The sequence below is a fragment of the Microcebus murinus genome, chromosome 8 (genome assembly GCF_040939455.1).
Source record: "Microcebus murinus isolate Inina chromosome 8, M.murinus_Inina_mat1.0, whole genome shotgun sequence".
In the NCBI taxonomy this organism is placed as follows: Eukaryota; Metazoa; Chordata; class Mammalia; order Primates; family Cheirogaleidae; genus Microcebus; species Microcebus murinus.
In genome coordinates this window covers 336,411-349,437 of record NC_134111.1, presented here as the reverse complement: position 1 = coordinate 349,437, position 13,027 = coordinate 336,411, and the positions used below count along the sequence as shown (strand labels likewise).

At 63.2% G+C, this 13,027-nt stretch overlaps 3 pseudogenes; all 3 read left to right on the top strand.

Moving 5' to 3' along the window:
• The first annotated feature begins 3,175 nt into the window (after nucleotides 1-3,175).
• Nucleotides 3,176-3,284, top strand: LOC142872622 (uncharacterized; annotated as a pseudogene).
• A 3,454-nt stretch (nucleotides 3,285-6,738) lies between these two features.
• LOC142872713 (uncharacterized) lies at nucleotides 6,739-6,847 on the top strand (annotated as a pseudogene).
• Nucleotides 6,848-10,297: 3,450 nt separating this feature from the next.
• On the top strand, nucleotides 10,298-10,406 carry LOC142872711 (uncharacterized; annotated as a pseudogene).
• The last annotated feature ends 2,621 nt before the right edge of the window (nucleotides 10,407-13,027 follow it).

Sequence of the window (13,027 nt, the reverse complement as noted above, 5' to 3'; positions counted from 1 at the left end):
AGAAGGCCAGGATGTCATTTTGAGGGAGTATGTGACCAGAACTCGTCCCGTTGCTTTTGGGGTTCTATGGGCTACACGCAGGAATCTTTGGTGGTGGCACCTGATGTTGGGGGATCCGGAGTCACACCCAGACCTGCTCCACAGGCCTCCTTTGACTTTTCTCTTCGGATTCATTATTTTTAAAAAGTGTCTCTTATCTCTAGTATTGCATTTTCTTTTCTCTCTCTTTTCAAGCAGATGATGGGAGTCCAAGTATTAAGGTGACATGTGTTGCCCGTGCCCCCCTACCCCCTGTGTTCTTATTCATTTACCTCTCATGTTGTTCCAGCGTATTGTGGGGGCACCAATGTTAAGGTCGGGTACATCGCCCTCTCCCCGCCTCCCCCCTCGGGTCAGAGCTTCAAGTGCGCCCATCCCCCAGTGGGTGCGCACCCACCCCGTTCCTAAGGGATGTGTATGCCCATCCCGTCCCCACGCCCGCCCGACACCCACCCGATGAAGGTGATTCCTCTGTGTCCACTTAGGTGTCCATCGGTTCGTACCCATTTGCCGGTGAGCGCGAGCACGTGGTGCTCGTGTGTCCATTCTTGGGATACCTGGCTTACTGGAACGGGTTCCAGCTCTGGCCAGGAGAACCACGAGAGGTGCCCTCTCACCGCTGTTCCTCACAGCCGAATAGCACTCCGTGGTGTCCACGCGCCACATTTTATTGACGCACTCGTGGGTCGATGGGCACTCGGGTCACTTCCAGGTCTTTGCGATTGTGACTTGTGCCCTGACTCTAACCCTAACCCTTACCCAGCCCGTCTCCTCCTCGGCCCCTGCCTGACTGACTCCTTCCCGCCCGGCCTGTCACCTGTCACCTGTCACCGTCCTCGGCCCCTGCCTGACGGGGCTCCTCCGTCGCCTGGGCCTTCCAAGGGCTTGGTGTGGACGCTGCTTCCAGGACGCCCTCCCAGGAACCCGGTAGCAGGGTGGCCGCAGCGTCTCGCGCAACCCAACCGTCCGCCTGCCGCCCTCGCTAAGTGGCCTGCGGGGGACGTGCTCCCGCTGTGCCGCGGGGGCCCAGCCTGGTGTCTTCTCTGAGGCCCCGCGGCTGCCACTCCCCGCAAGGGGGGAGCCGCGGAGGTGGGGACCGGCTCCTCATGGGGACGTACACCCAGCTCTCCACGTCGGATTCCGGGGCTCTCTGTCCTGCCAGAAGGCCCAGCTGGCCTGCGGGTCCTTAGAGTGGCAAAAACATCCGAAAACTGAGATTGAGGGTCCGGTGGGTGTCTGCACTTTTGTGCTGGGCACCCCAGGGAGGCCCGGGGGCTGGCTGGACAACGCGGTCTGCTGGGCTGGGGGGGGGGTTTGGAGGAGCAACTGATGCCCTTTGCACTTTGGGTAGCAAGTGTCTGAGGTGTCTCTGGGCCCTGCGCCATGTGGGGGCGGGGGCGGGGGCAGGGTGGGAGGAGGAGGAGGAGGAGGAGGAGGAGGAGGAGGAGGAGGAGGAGGAGGCGGGAAGGGCCGTGGCCTGCAGTCGTGTTCCCCGGGGTGGCACAGCATGTGGCTTCTTCCACGGGCTGCTTGGCCTGGGCTCCCTGCACCTGGGCCTTTGGAGGACTGGCCCTGTGCTTGCCAACACTTCCTGCAGGGACCCAGAGCTGGGAGGTTGCATCTCTCAGCCCTGGGTCGGGCAGAGCCCCAGCGGGCCATGCCCACAACCTCTCTCAGCACGGGTCCCCCAGAAGGCTCCTTTGGGACCAGGATTCTCTTGCGGGTGACTCTTTAAGGTCTGGCCCCTGGATGGAGGGGCACCAGGAGTAGAGGAGCAGGAAGGGGAAGGGGGTGGCCATGCGAGGGGACACTTTCAGGCCAAGTCCCAGCTTCAGCCTGATCCTCCTAGGAACCCCGGGGTGGACATCACACCTCCTGGTTGCCCCGCTCTGAGACAAGGAGCCGGGCTTCGCATTCCCACAGCAGCCAGTCGTGGGCTGAGGACACCTGGGGCGTTGGGAACTCCCTGGCTTCTCCTTGGTTTAACATCTGGAGCTGCTTGGGAATTGTGCCGCCACACACACCCGAGTGCAGGTGTCTTCTGCACAGACTGCGGGCCTCGCTCTTCTGAATGCCGCTAGCTCGCCACCCACCCACGGGTGAACCTGGTCAGGGTGCTTTCTCTCAGGGGCAGACTCTGATCCGGGCGGGCTACCGGTGTGTCTCTGTTTGCTCCTTTCTTTCTTCCATTTCGGGAAAGGCTTCCCTACTGGGTGTGGAAATCTCCTATGCCTTTCCTCGCCTATTCTGTCAGCTTTCAAATTCTCTTTCAGTTGCCACCCTCACAGATGGATTAGGAAACTCTTTCCGGTGCACTCATTAGTGAAATGACCTCAATGACGCTGGAATCCAATATCTAATCGCCGATTGTTAGCGAGTCCACACGCCAGGGTGGTTGGGGGGCAATGCAGCCCCGGCCAGGCCCAGGCCCCTTGGACTGGGCCACAGGAGGACACAGAGGAGGGTCCCGGCCCCCACGAAGCGGTGCCGGCAGTTCTCCAAGGGCTCGGGGGTTTTCCAGAGGGAGGAGATGGAGGGGACTGATTTCTTCAGCGCCCCACAAACCACGCCACCCCACCCCACCCATGGGACACATCCCGAGAGAGAGAGAGACGCCCCATACACTCGCTCCCCTCCCCCGTGCGCTGTGCCCCAGCCCTGGCCCGGGGGAACAGGCGGCCGCCCGGCCACAGGGTGGGGGGAGCAGCTGAAAGGGGTTGTGGGGGAGGGCGGCCCCTGGCTGGGGTCAAAGGGCGAGCGCCCCGCCCGCCCGCGCGCAGTCAGCGGCGCTGGGGGTGGGGGCGGGGAGGTGAAGGAGGCCAGGCGAGGAGAGGAGGGGGGCTGGAAGGTCTCCACCTTGGCGGGTCCAGCCGTGGAGGCGCATCTTGTGTGAGTGTGAGTGAGAGACTGAGTGTGAGTGTGTGTGTATAGAGAGACAGCCCCCAACCCCGGCCCGCCGCTCCCTGCCCGCCCCGCCTGTCACCCCCGTCCCTGGGAGCCCGCCGGACCCGGCCGGCGAACTCAACAGGCCCGGCCCGGCGCGGGTCAGCGCCGGCGCGGGGCCTGGGGCGGGAGGAGGCGGCGGGGAAGCGCAGAGAGGCTCCGCTTCTTGAGCGGGGCAGGGGCGCCCTCCGCCGTCCACGGCCACACCACCCCGAACGCGCCCGATCTCGGAAGCTAAGCAGGGTCGGGCCTGGTTAGAACTTGGATGGGAGACCGCCCGGGAATACCGGGTGCCGTAGGCTTCTTCTTCTTCTTCTTTTTTTTTTTTTGCCTCTGGTTCTGTCGCGTTTCTGGGAGTGCGGGGGCGGCCCCGGGTGGGGGTGACCCCCACCCTCAGCGCCCGCCGCGGTGCCTGGCGCCCCAGCCCGCACTGTGGGGCCTCCTCTTGTCCCGAGCCGCGACACCGCCGCCACGCGGCAGCATGCGTGGCTTCTGGACTGTCAGGTCTCAGACCAAAGGTCTGCTCTGTGGGAACCGACACGCTGGAGGAAACCTTGAGAGTCTGAGAGGGGAGGGAGTTGCAGAAGAAGGCCAGGATGTCATTTTGAGGGAGTATGTGACCAGAACTCGTCCCGTTGCTTTTGGGGTTTATGGGCTACACGCAGGAATCTTTGGTGGTGGCACCTGATGTTGGGGGATCCGGAGTCACACCCAGACCTGCTCCACAGGCCTCCTTTGACTTTTCTCTTCGGATTCATTATTTTTAAAAAGTGTCTCTTATCTCTAGTATTGCATTTTCTTTTCTCTCTCTTTTCAAGCAGATGATGGGAGTCCAAGTATTAAGGTGACATGTGTTGCCCGTGCCCCCCTACCCCCTGTGTTCTTATTCATTTACCTCTCATGTTGTTCCAGCGTATTGTGGGGGCACCAATGTTAAGGTCGGGTACATCGCCCTCTCCCCGCCACCCCTCTCGGGTCAGAGCTTCAAGTGCGCCCATCCCCCAGTGGGTGCGCACCCACCCCGTTCCTAAGGGATGTGTATGCCCATCCCCTCCCCACGCCCGCCCGACACCCACCCGATGAAGGTGATTCCTCTGTGTCCACTTAGGTGTCCATCGGTTCGTACCCATTTGCCGGTGAGCGCGAGCACGTGGTGCTCGTGTGTCCATTCTTGGGATACCTGGCTTACTGGAACGGGTTCCAGCTCTGGCCAGGAGAACCACGAGAGGTGCCCTCTCACCGCTGTTCCTCACAGCCGAATAGCACTCCGTGGTGTCCACGCGCCACATTTTATTGACGCACTCGTGGGTCGATGGGCACTCGGGTCACTTCCAGGTCTTTGCGATTGTGACTTGTGCCCTGACTCTAACCCTAACCCTTACCCAGCCCGTCTCCTCCTCGGCCCCTGCCTGACTGACTCCTTCCCGCCCGGCCTGTCACCTGTCACCTGTCACCGTCCTCGGCCCCTGCCTGACGGGGCTCCTCCGTCGCCTGGGCCTTCCAAGGGCTTGGTGTGGACGCTGCTTCCAGGACGCCCTCCCAGGAACCCGGTAGCAGGGTGGCCGCAGCGTCTCGCGCAACCCAACCGTCCGCCTGCCGCCCTCGCTAAGTGGCCTGCGGGGGACGTGCTCCCGCTGTGCCGCGGGGGCCCAGCCTGGTGTCTTCTCTGAGGCCCCGCGGCTGCCACTCCCCGCAAGGGGGGAGCCGCGGAGGTGGGGACCGGCTCCTCATGGGGACGTACACCCAGCTCTCCACGTCGGATTCCGGGGCTCTCTGTCCTGCCAGAAGGCCCAGCTGGCCTGCGGGTCCTTAGAGTGGCAAAAACATCCGAAAACTGAGATTGAGGGTCCGGTGGGTGTCTGCACTTTTGTGCTGGGCACCCCAGGGAGGCCCGGGGGCTGGCTGGACAACGCGGTCTGCTGGGCTGGGGGGGGGGTTTGGAGGAGCAACTGATGCCCTTTGCACTTTGGGTAGCAAGTGTCTGAGGTGTCTCTGGGCCCTGCGCCATGTGGGGGCGGGGGCGGGGGCAGGGTGGGAGGAGGAGGAGGAGGAGGAGGAGGAGGAGGAGGAGGAGGAGGAGGCGGGAAGGGCCGTGGCCTGCAGTCGTGTTCCCCGGGGTGGCACAGCATGTGGCTTCTTCCACGGGCTGCTTGGCCTGGGCTCCCTGCACCTGGGCCTTTGGAGGACTGGCCCTGTGCTTGCCAACACTTCCTGCAGGGACCCAGAGCTGGGAGGTTGCATCTCTCAGCCCTGGGTCGGGCAGAGCCCCAGCGGGCCATGCCCACAACCTCTCTCAGCACGGGTCCCCCAGAAGGCTCCTTTGGGACCAGGATTCTCTTGCGGGTGACTCTTTAAGGTCTGGCCCCTGGATGGAGGGGCACCAGGAGTAGAGGAGCAGGAAGGGGAAGGGGGTGGCCATGCGAGGGGACACTTTCAGGCCAAGTCCCAGCTTCAGCCTGATCCTCCTAGGAACCCCGGGGTGGACATCACACCTCCTGGTTGCCCCGCTCTGAGACAAGGAGCCGGGCTTCGCATTCCCACAGCAGCCAGTCGTGGGCTGAGGACACCTGGGGCGTTGGGAACTCCCTGGCTTCTCCTTGGTTTAACATCTGGAGCTGCTTGGGAATTGTGCCGCCACACACACCCGAGTGCAGGTGTCTTCTGCACAGACTGCGGGCCTCGCTCTTCTGAATGCCGCTAGCTCGCCACCCACCCACGGGTGAACCTGGTCAGGGTGCTTTCTCTCAGGGGCAGACTCTGATCCGGGCGGGCTACCGGTGTGTCTCTGTTTGCTCCTTTCTTTCTTCCATTTCGGGAAAGGCTTCCCTACTGGGTGTGGAAATCTCCTATGCCTTTCCTCGCCTATTCTGTCAGCTTTCAAATTCTCTTTCAGTTGCCACCCTCACAGATGGATTAGGAAACTCTTTCCGGTGCACTCATTAGTGAAATGACCTCAATGACGCTGGAATCCAATATCTAATCGCCGATTGTTAGCGAGTCCACACGCCAGGGTGGTCGGGGTCCAATGCAGCCCCGGCCAGGCCCAGGCCCCTTGGACTGGGCCACAGGAGGACACAGAGGAGGGTCCCGGCCCCCACGAAGCGGTGCCGGCAGTTCTCCAAGGGCTCGGGGGTTTTCCAGAGGGAGGAGATGGAGGGGACTGATTTCTTCAGCGCCCCACAAACCACGCCACCCCACCCCACCCATGGGACACATCCCGAGAGAGAGAGAGACGCCCCATACACTCGCTCCCCTCCCCCGTGCGCTGTGCCCCAGCCCTGGCCCGGGGGAACAGGCGGCCGCCCGACCACAGGGTGGGGGGAGCAGCTGAAAGGGGTTGTGGGGGAGGGCGGCCCCTGGCTGGGGTCAAAGGGCGAGCGCCCCGCCCGCCCGTGCGCAGTCAGCGGCGCTGGGGGTGGGGGCGGGGAGGTGAAGGAGGCCAGGCGAGGAGAGGAGGGGGGCTGGAAGGTCTCCACCTTGGCGGGTCCAGCCGTGGAGGCGCATCTTGTGTGAGTGTGAGTGAGAGACTGAGTGTGAGTGTGTGTGTATAGAGAGACAGCCCCCAACCCCGGCCCGCCGCTCCCTGCCCGCCCCGCCTGTCACCCCCGTCCCTGGGAGCCCGCCGGACCCGGCCGGCGAACTCAACAGGCCCGGCCCGGCGCGGGTCAGCGCCGGCGCGGGGCCTGGGGCGGGAGGAGGCGGCGGGGAAGCGCAGAGAGGCTCCGCTTCTTGAGCGGGGCAGGGGCGCCCTCCGCCGTCCACGGCCACACCACCCCGAACGCGCCCGATCTCGGAAGCTAAGCAGGGTCGGGCCTGGTTAGAACTTGGATGGGAGACCGCCGGGGAATACCGGGTGCCGTAGGCTTCTTCTTCTTCTTCTTTTTTTTTTTTTTGCCTCTGGTTCTGTCGCGTTTCTGGGAGTGCGGGGGCGGCCCCGGGTGGGGGTGACCCCCACCCTCAGCGCCCGCCGCGGTGCCTGGCGCCCCAGCCCGCACTGTGGGGCCTCCTCTTGTCCCGAGCCGCGACACCGCCGCCACGCGGCAGCATGCGTGGCTTCTGGACTGTCAGGTCTCAGACCAAAGGTCTGCTCTGTGGGAACCGACACGCTGGAGGAAACCTTGAGAGTCTGAGAGGGGAGGGAGTTGCAGAAGAAGGCCAGGATGTCATTTTGAGGGAGTATGTGACCAGAACTCGTCCCGTTGCTTTTGGGGTTCTATGGGCTACACGCAGGAATCTTTGGTGGTGGCACCTGATGTTGGGGGATCCGGAGTCACACCCAGACCTGCTCCACAGGCCTCCTTTGACTTTTCTCTTCGGATTCATTATTTTTAAAAAGTGTCTCTTATCTCTAGTATTGCATTTTCTTTTCTCTCTCTTTTCAAGCAGATGATGGGAGTCCAAGTATTAAGGTGACATGTGTTGCCCGTGCCCCCCTACCCCCTGTGTTCTTATTCATTTACCTCTCATGTTGTTCCAGCGTATTGTGGGGGCACCAATGTTAAGGTCGGGTACATCGCCCTCTCCCCGCCACCCCCCTCGGGTCAGAGCTTCAAGTGCGCCCATCCCCCAGTGGGTGCGCACCCACCCCGTTCCTAAGGGATGTGTATGCCCATCCCCTCCCCACGCCCGCCCGACACCCACCCGATGAAGGTGATTCCTCTGTGTCCACTTAGGTGTCCATCGGTTCGTACCCATTTGCCGGTGAGCGCGAGCACGTGGTGCTCGTGTGTCCATTCTTGGGATACCTGGCTTACTGGAACGGGTTCCAGCTCTGGCCAGGAGAACCACGAGAGGTGCCCTCTCACCGCTGTTCCTCACAGCCGAATAGCACTCCGTGGTGTCCACGCGCCACATTTTATTGACGCACTCGTGGGTCGATGGGCACTCGGGTCACTTCCAGGTCTTTGCGATTGTGACTTGTGCCCTGACTCTAACCCTAACCCTTACCCAGCCCGTCTCCTCCTCGGCCCCTGCCTGACTGACTCCTTCCCGCCCGGCCTGTCACCTGTCACCTGTCACCGTCCTCGGCCCCTGCCTGACGGGGCTCCTCCGTCGCCTGGGCCTTCCAAGGGCTTGGTGTGGACGCTGCTTCCAGGACGCCCTCCCAGGAACCCGGTAGCAGGGTGGCCGCAGCGTCTCGCGCAACCCAACCGTCCGCCTGCCGCCCTCGCTAAGTGGCCTGCGGGGGACGTGCTCCCGCTGTGCCGCGGGGGCCCAGCCTGGTGTCTTCTCTGAGGCCCCGCGGCTGCCACTCCCCGCAAGGGGGGAGCCGCGGAGGTGGGGACCGGCTCCTCATGGGGACGTACACCCAGCTCTCCACGTCGGATTCCGGGGCTCTCTGTCCTGCCAGAAGGCCCAGCTGGCCTGCGGGTCCTTAGAGTGGCAAAAACATCCGAAAACTGAGATTGAGGGTCCAGTGGGTGTCTGCACTTTTGTGCTGGGCACCCCAGGGAGGCCCGGGGGCTGGCTGGACAACGCGGTCTGCTGGGCTGGGGGGGGGGTTTGGAGGAGCAACTGATGCCCTTTGCACTTTGGGTAGCAAGTGTCTGAGGTGTCTCTGGGCCCTGCGCCATGTGGGGGCGGGGGCGGGGGCAGGGTGGGAGGAGGAGGAGGAGGAGGAGGAGGAGGAGGAGGAGGAGGCGGGAAGGGCCGTGGCCTGCAGTCGTGTTCCCCGGGGTGGCACAGCATGTGGCTTCTTCCACGGGCTGCTTGGCCTGGGCTCCCTGCACCTGGGCCTTTGGAGGACTGGCCCTGTGCTTGCCAACACTTCCTGCAGGGACCCAGAGCTGGGAGGTTGCATCTCTCAGCCCTGGGTCGGGCAGAGCCCCAGCGGGCCATGCCCACAACCTCTCTCAGCACGGGTCCCCCAGAAGGCTCCTTTGGGACCAGGATTCTCTTGCGGGTGACTCTTTAAGGTCTGGCCCCTGGATGGAGGGGCACCAGGAGTAGAGGAGCAGGAAGGGGAAGGGGGTGGCCATGCGAGGGGACACTTTCAGGCCAAGTCCCAGCTTCAGCCTGATCCTCCTAGGAACCCCGGGGTGGACATCACACCTCCTGGTTGCCCCGCTCTGAGACAAGGAGCCGGGCTTCGCATTCCCACAGCAGCCAGTCGTGGGCTGAGGACACCTGGGGCGTTGGGAACTCCCTGGCTTCTCCTTGGTTTAACATCTGGAGCTGCTTGGGAATTGTGCCGCCACACACACCCGAGTGCAGGTGTCTTCTGCACAGACTGCGGGCCTCGCTCTTCTGAATGCCGCTAGCTCGCCACCCACCCACGGGTGAACCTGGTCAGGGTGCTTTCTCTCAGGGGCAGACTCTGATCCGGGCGGGCTACCGGTGTGTCTCTGTTTGCTCCTTTCTTTCTTCCATTTCGGGAAAGGCTTCCCTACTGGGTGTGGAAATCTCCTATGCCTTTCCTCGCCTATTCTGTCAGCTTTCAAATTCTCTTTCAGTTGCCACCCTCACAGATGGATTAGGAAACTCTTTCCGGTGCACTCATTAGTGAAATGACCTCAATGACGCTGGAATCCAATATCTAATCGCCGATTGTTAGCGAGTCCACACGCCAGGGTGGTCGGGGTCCAATGCAGCCCCGGCCAGGCCCAGGCCCCTTGGACTGGGCCACAGGAGGACACAGAGGAGGGTCCCGGCCCCCACGAAGCGGTGCCGGCAGTTCTCCAAGGGCTCGGGGGTTTTCCAGAGGGAGGAGATGGAGGGGACTGATTTCTTCAGCGCCCCACAAACCACGCCACCCCACCCCACCCATGGGACACATCCCGAGAGAGAGAGAGACGCCCCATACACTCGCTCCCCTCCCCCGTGCGCTGTGCCCCAGCCCTGGCCCGGGGGAACAGGCGGCCGCCCGACCACAGGGTGGGGGGAGCAGCTGAAAGGGGTTGTGGGGGAGGGCGGCCCCTGGCTGGGGTCAAAGGGCGAGCGCCCCGCCCGCCCGTGCGCAGTCAGCGGCGCTGGGGGTGGGGGCGGGGAGGTGAAGGAGGCCAGGCGAGGAGAGGAGGGGGGCTGGAAGGTCTCCACCTTGGCGGGTCCAGCCGTGGAGGCGCATCTTGTGTGAGTGTGAGTGAGAGACTGAGTGTGAGTGTGTGTGTATAGAGAGACAGCCCCCAACCCCGGCCCGCCGCTCCCTGCCCGCCCCGCCTGTCACCCCCGTCCCTGGGAGCCCGCCGGACCCGGCCGGCGAACTCAACAGGCCCGGCCCGGCGCGGGTCAGCGCCGGCGCGGGGCCTGGGGCGGGAGGAGGCGGCGGGGAAGCGCAGAGAGGCTCCGCTTCTTGAGCGGGGCAGGGGCGCCCTCCGCCGTCCACGGCCACACCACCCCGAACGCGCCCGATCTCGGAAGCTAAGCAGGGTCGGGCCTGGTTAGAACTTGGATGGGAGACCGCCGGGGAATACCGGGTGCCGTAGGCTTCTTCTTCTTCTTCTTTTTTTTTTTTTTGCCTCTGGTTCTGTCGCGTTTCTGGGAGTGCGGGGGCGGCCCCGGGTGGGGGTGACCCCCACCCTCAGCGCCCGCCGCGGTGCCTGGCGCCCCAGCCCGCACTGTGGGGCCTCCTCTTGTCCCGAGCCGCGACACCGCCGCCACGCGGCAGCATGCGTGGCTTCTGGACTGTCAGGTCTCAGACCAAAGGTCTGCTCTGTGGGAACCGACACGCTGGAGGAAACCTTGAGAGTCTGAGAGGGGAGGGAGTTGCAGAAGAAGGCCAGGATGTCATTTTGAGGGAGTATGTGACCAGAACTCGTCCCGTTGCTTTTGGGGTTCTATGGGCTACACGCAGGAATCTTTGGTGGTGGCACCTGATGTTGGGGGATCCGGAGTCACACCCAGACCTGCTCCACAGGCCTCCTTTGACTTTTCTCTTCGGATTCATTATTTTTAAAAAGTGTCTCTTATCTCTAGTATTGCATTTTCTTTTCTCTCTCTTTTCAAGCAGATGATGGGAGTCCAAGTATTAAGGTGACATGTGTTGCCCGTGCCCCCCTACCCCCTGTGTTCTTATTCATTTACCTCTCATGTTGTTCCAGCGTATTGTGGGGGCACCAATGTTAAGGTCGGGTACATCGCCCTCTCCCCGCCACCCCCCTCGGGTCAGAGCTTCAAGTGCGCCCATCCCCCAGTGGGTGCGCACCCACCCCGTTCCTAAGGGATGTGTATGCCCATCCCCTCCCCACGCCCGCCCGACACCCACCCGATGAAGGTGATTCCTCTGTGTCCACTTAGGTGTCCATCGGTTCGTACCCATTTGCCGGTGAGCGCGAGCACGTGGTGCTCGTGTGTCCATTCTTGGGATACCTGGCTTACTGGAACGGGTTCCAGCTCTGGCCAGGAGAACCACGAGAGGTGCCCTCTCACCGCTGTTCCTCACAGCCGAATAGCACTCCGTGGTGTCCACGCGCCACATTTTATTGACGCACTCGTGGGTCGATGGGCACTCGGGTCACTTCCAGGTCTTTGCGATTGTGACTTGTGCCCTGACTCTAACCCTAACCCTTACCCAGCCCGTCTCCTCCTCGGCCCCTGCCTGACTGACTCCTTCCCGCCCGGCCTGTCACCTGTCACCTGTCACCGTCCTCGGCCCCTGCCTGACGGGGCTCCTCCGTCGCCTGGGCCTTCCAAGGGCTTGGTGTGGACGCTGCTTCCAGGACGCCCTCCCAGGAACCCGGTAGCAGGGTGGCCGCAGCGTCTCGCGCAACCCAACCGTCCGCCTGCCGCCCTCGCTAAGTGGCCTGCGGGGGACGTGCTCCCGCTGTGCCGCGGGGGCCCAGCCTGGTGTCTTCTCTGAGGCCCCGCGGCTGCCACTCCCCGCAAGGGGGGAGCCGCGGAGGTGGGGACCGGCTCCTCATGGGGACGTACACCCAGCTCTCCACGTCGGATTCCGGGGCTCTCTGTCCTGCCAGAAGGCCCAGCTGGCCTGCGGGTCCTTAGAGTGGCAAAAACATCCGAAAACTGAGATTGAGGGTCCAGTGGGTGTCTGCACTTTTGTGCTGGGCACCCCAGGGAGGCCCGGGGGCTGGCTGGACAACGCGGTCTGCTGGGCTGGGGGGGGGGTTTGGAGGAGCAACTGATGCCCTTTGCACTTTGGGTAGCAAGTGTCTGAGGTGTCTCTGGGCCCTGCGCCATGTGGGGGCGGGGGCGGGGGCAGGGTGGGAGGAGGAGGAGGAGGAGGAGGAGGAGGAGGAGGAGGAGGCGGGAAGGGCCGTGGCCTGCAGTCGTGTTCCCCGGGGTGGCACAGCATGTGGCTTCTTCCACGGGCTGCTTGGCCTGGGCTCCCTGCACCTGGGCCTTTGGAGGACTGGCCCTGTGCTTGCCAACACTTCCTGCAGGGACCCAGAGCTGGGAGGTTGCATCTCTCAGCCCTGGGTCGGGCAGAGCCCCAGCGGGCCATGCCCACAACCTCTCTCAGCACGGGTCCCCCAGAAGGCTCCTTTGGGACCAGGATTCTCTTGCGGGTGACTCTTTAAGGTCTGGCCCCTGGATGGAGGGGCACCAGGAGTAGAGGAGCAGGAAGGGGAAGGGGGTGGCCATGCGAGGGGACACTTTCAGGCCAAGTCCCAGCTTCAGCCTGATCCTCCTAGGAACCCCGGGGTGGACATCACACCTCCTGGTTGCCCCGCTCTGAGACAAGGAGCCGGGCTTCGCATTCCCACAGCAGCCAGTCGTGGGCTGAGGACACCTGGGGCGTTGGGAACTCCCTGGCTTCTCCTTGGTTTAACATCTGGAGCTGCTTGGGAATTGTGCCGCCACACACACCCGAGTGCAGGTGTCTTCTGCACAGACTGCGGGCCTCGCTCTTCTGAATGCCGCTAGCTCGCCACCCACCCACGGGTGAACCTGGTCAGGGTGCTTTCTCTCAGGGGCAGACTCTGATCCGGGCGGGCTACCGGTGTGTCTCTGTTTGCTCCTTTCTTTCTTCCATTTCGGGAAAGGCTTCCCTACTGGGTGTGGAAATCTCCTATGCCTTTCCTCGCCTATTCTGTCAGCTTTCAAATTCTCTTTCAGTTGCCACCCTCACAGATGGATTAGGAAACTCTTT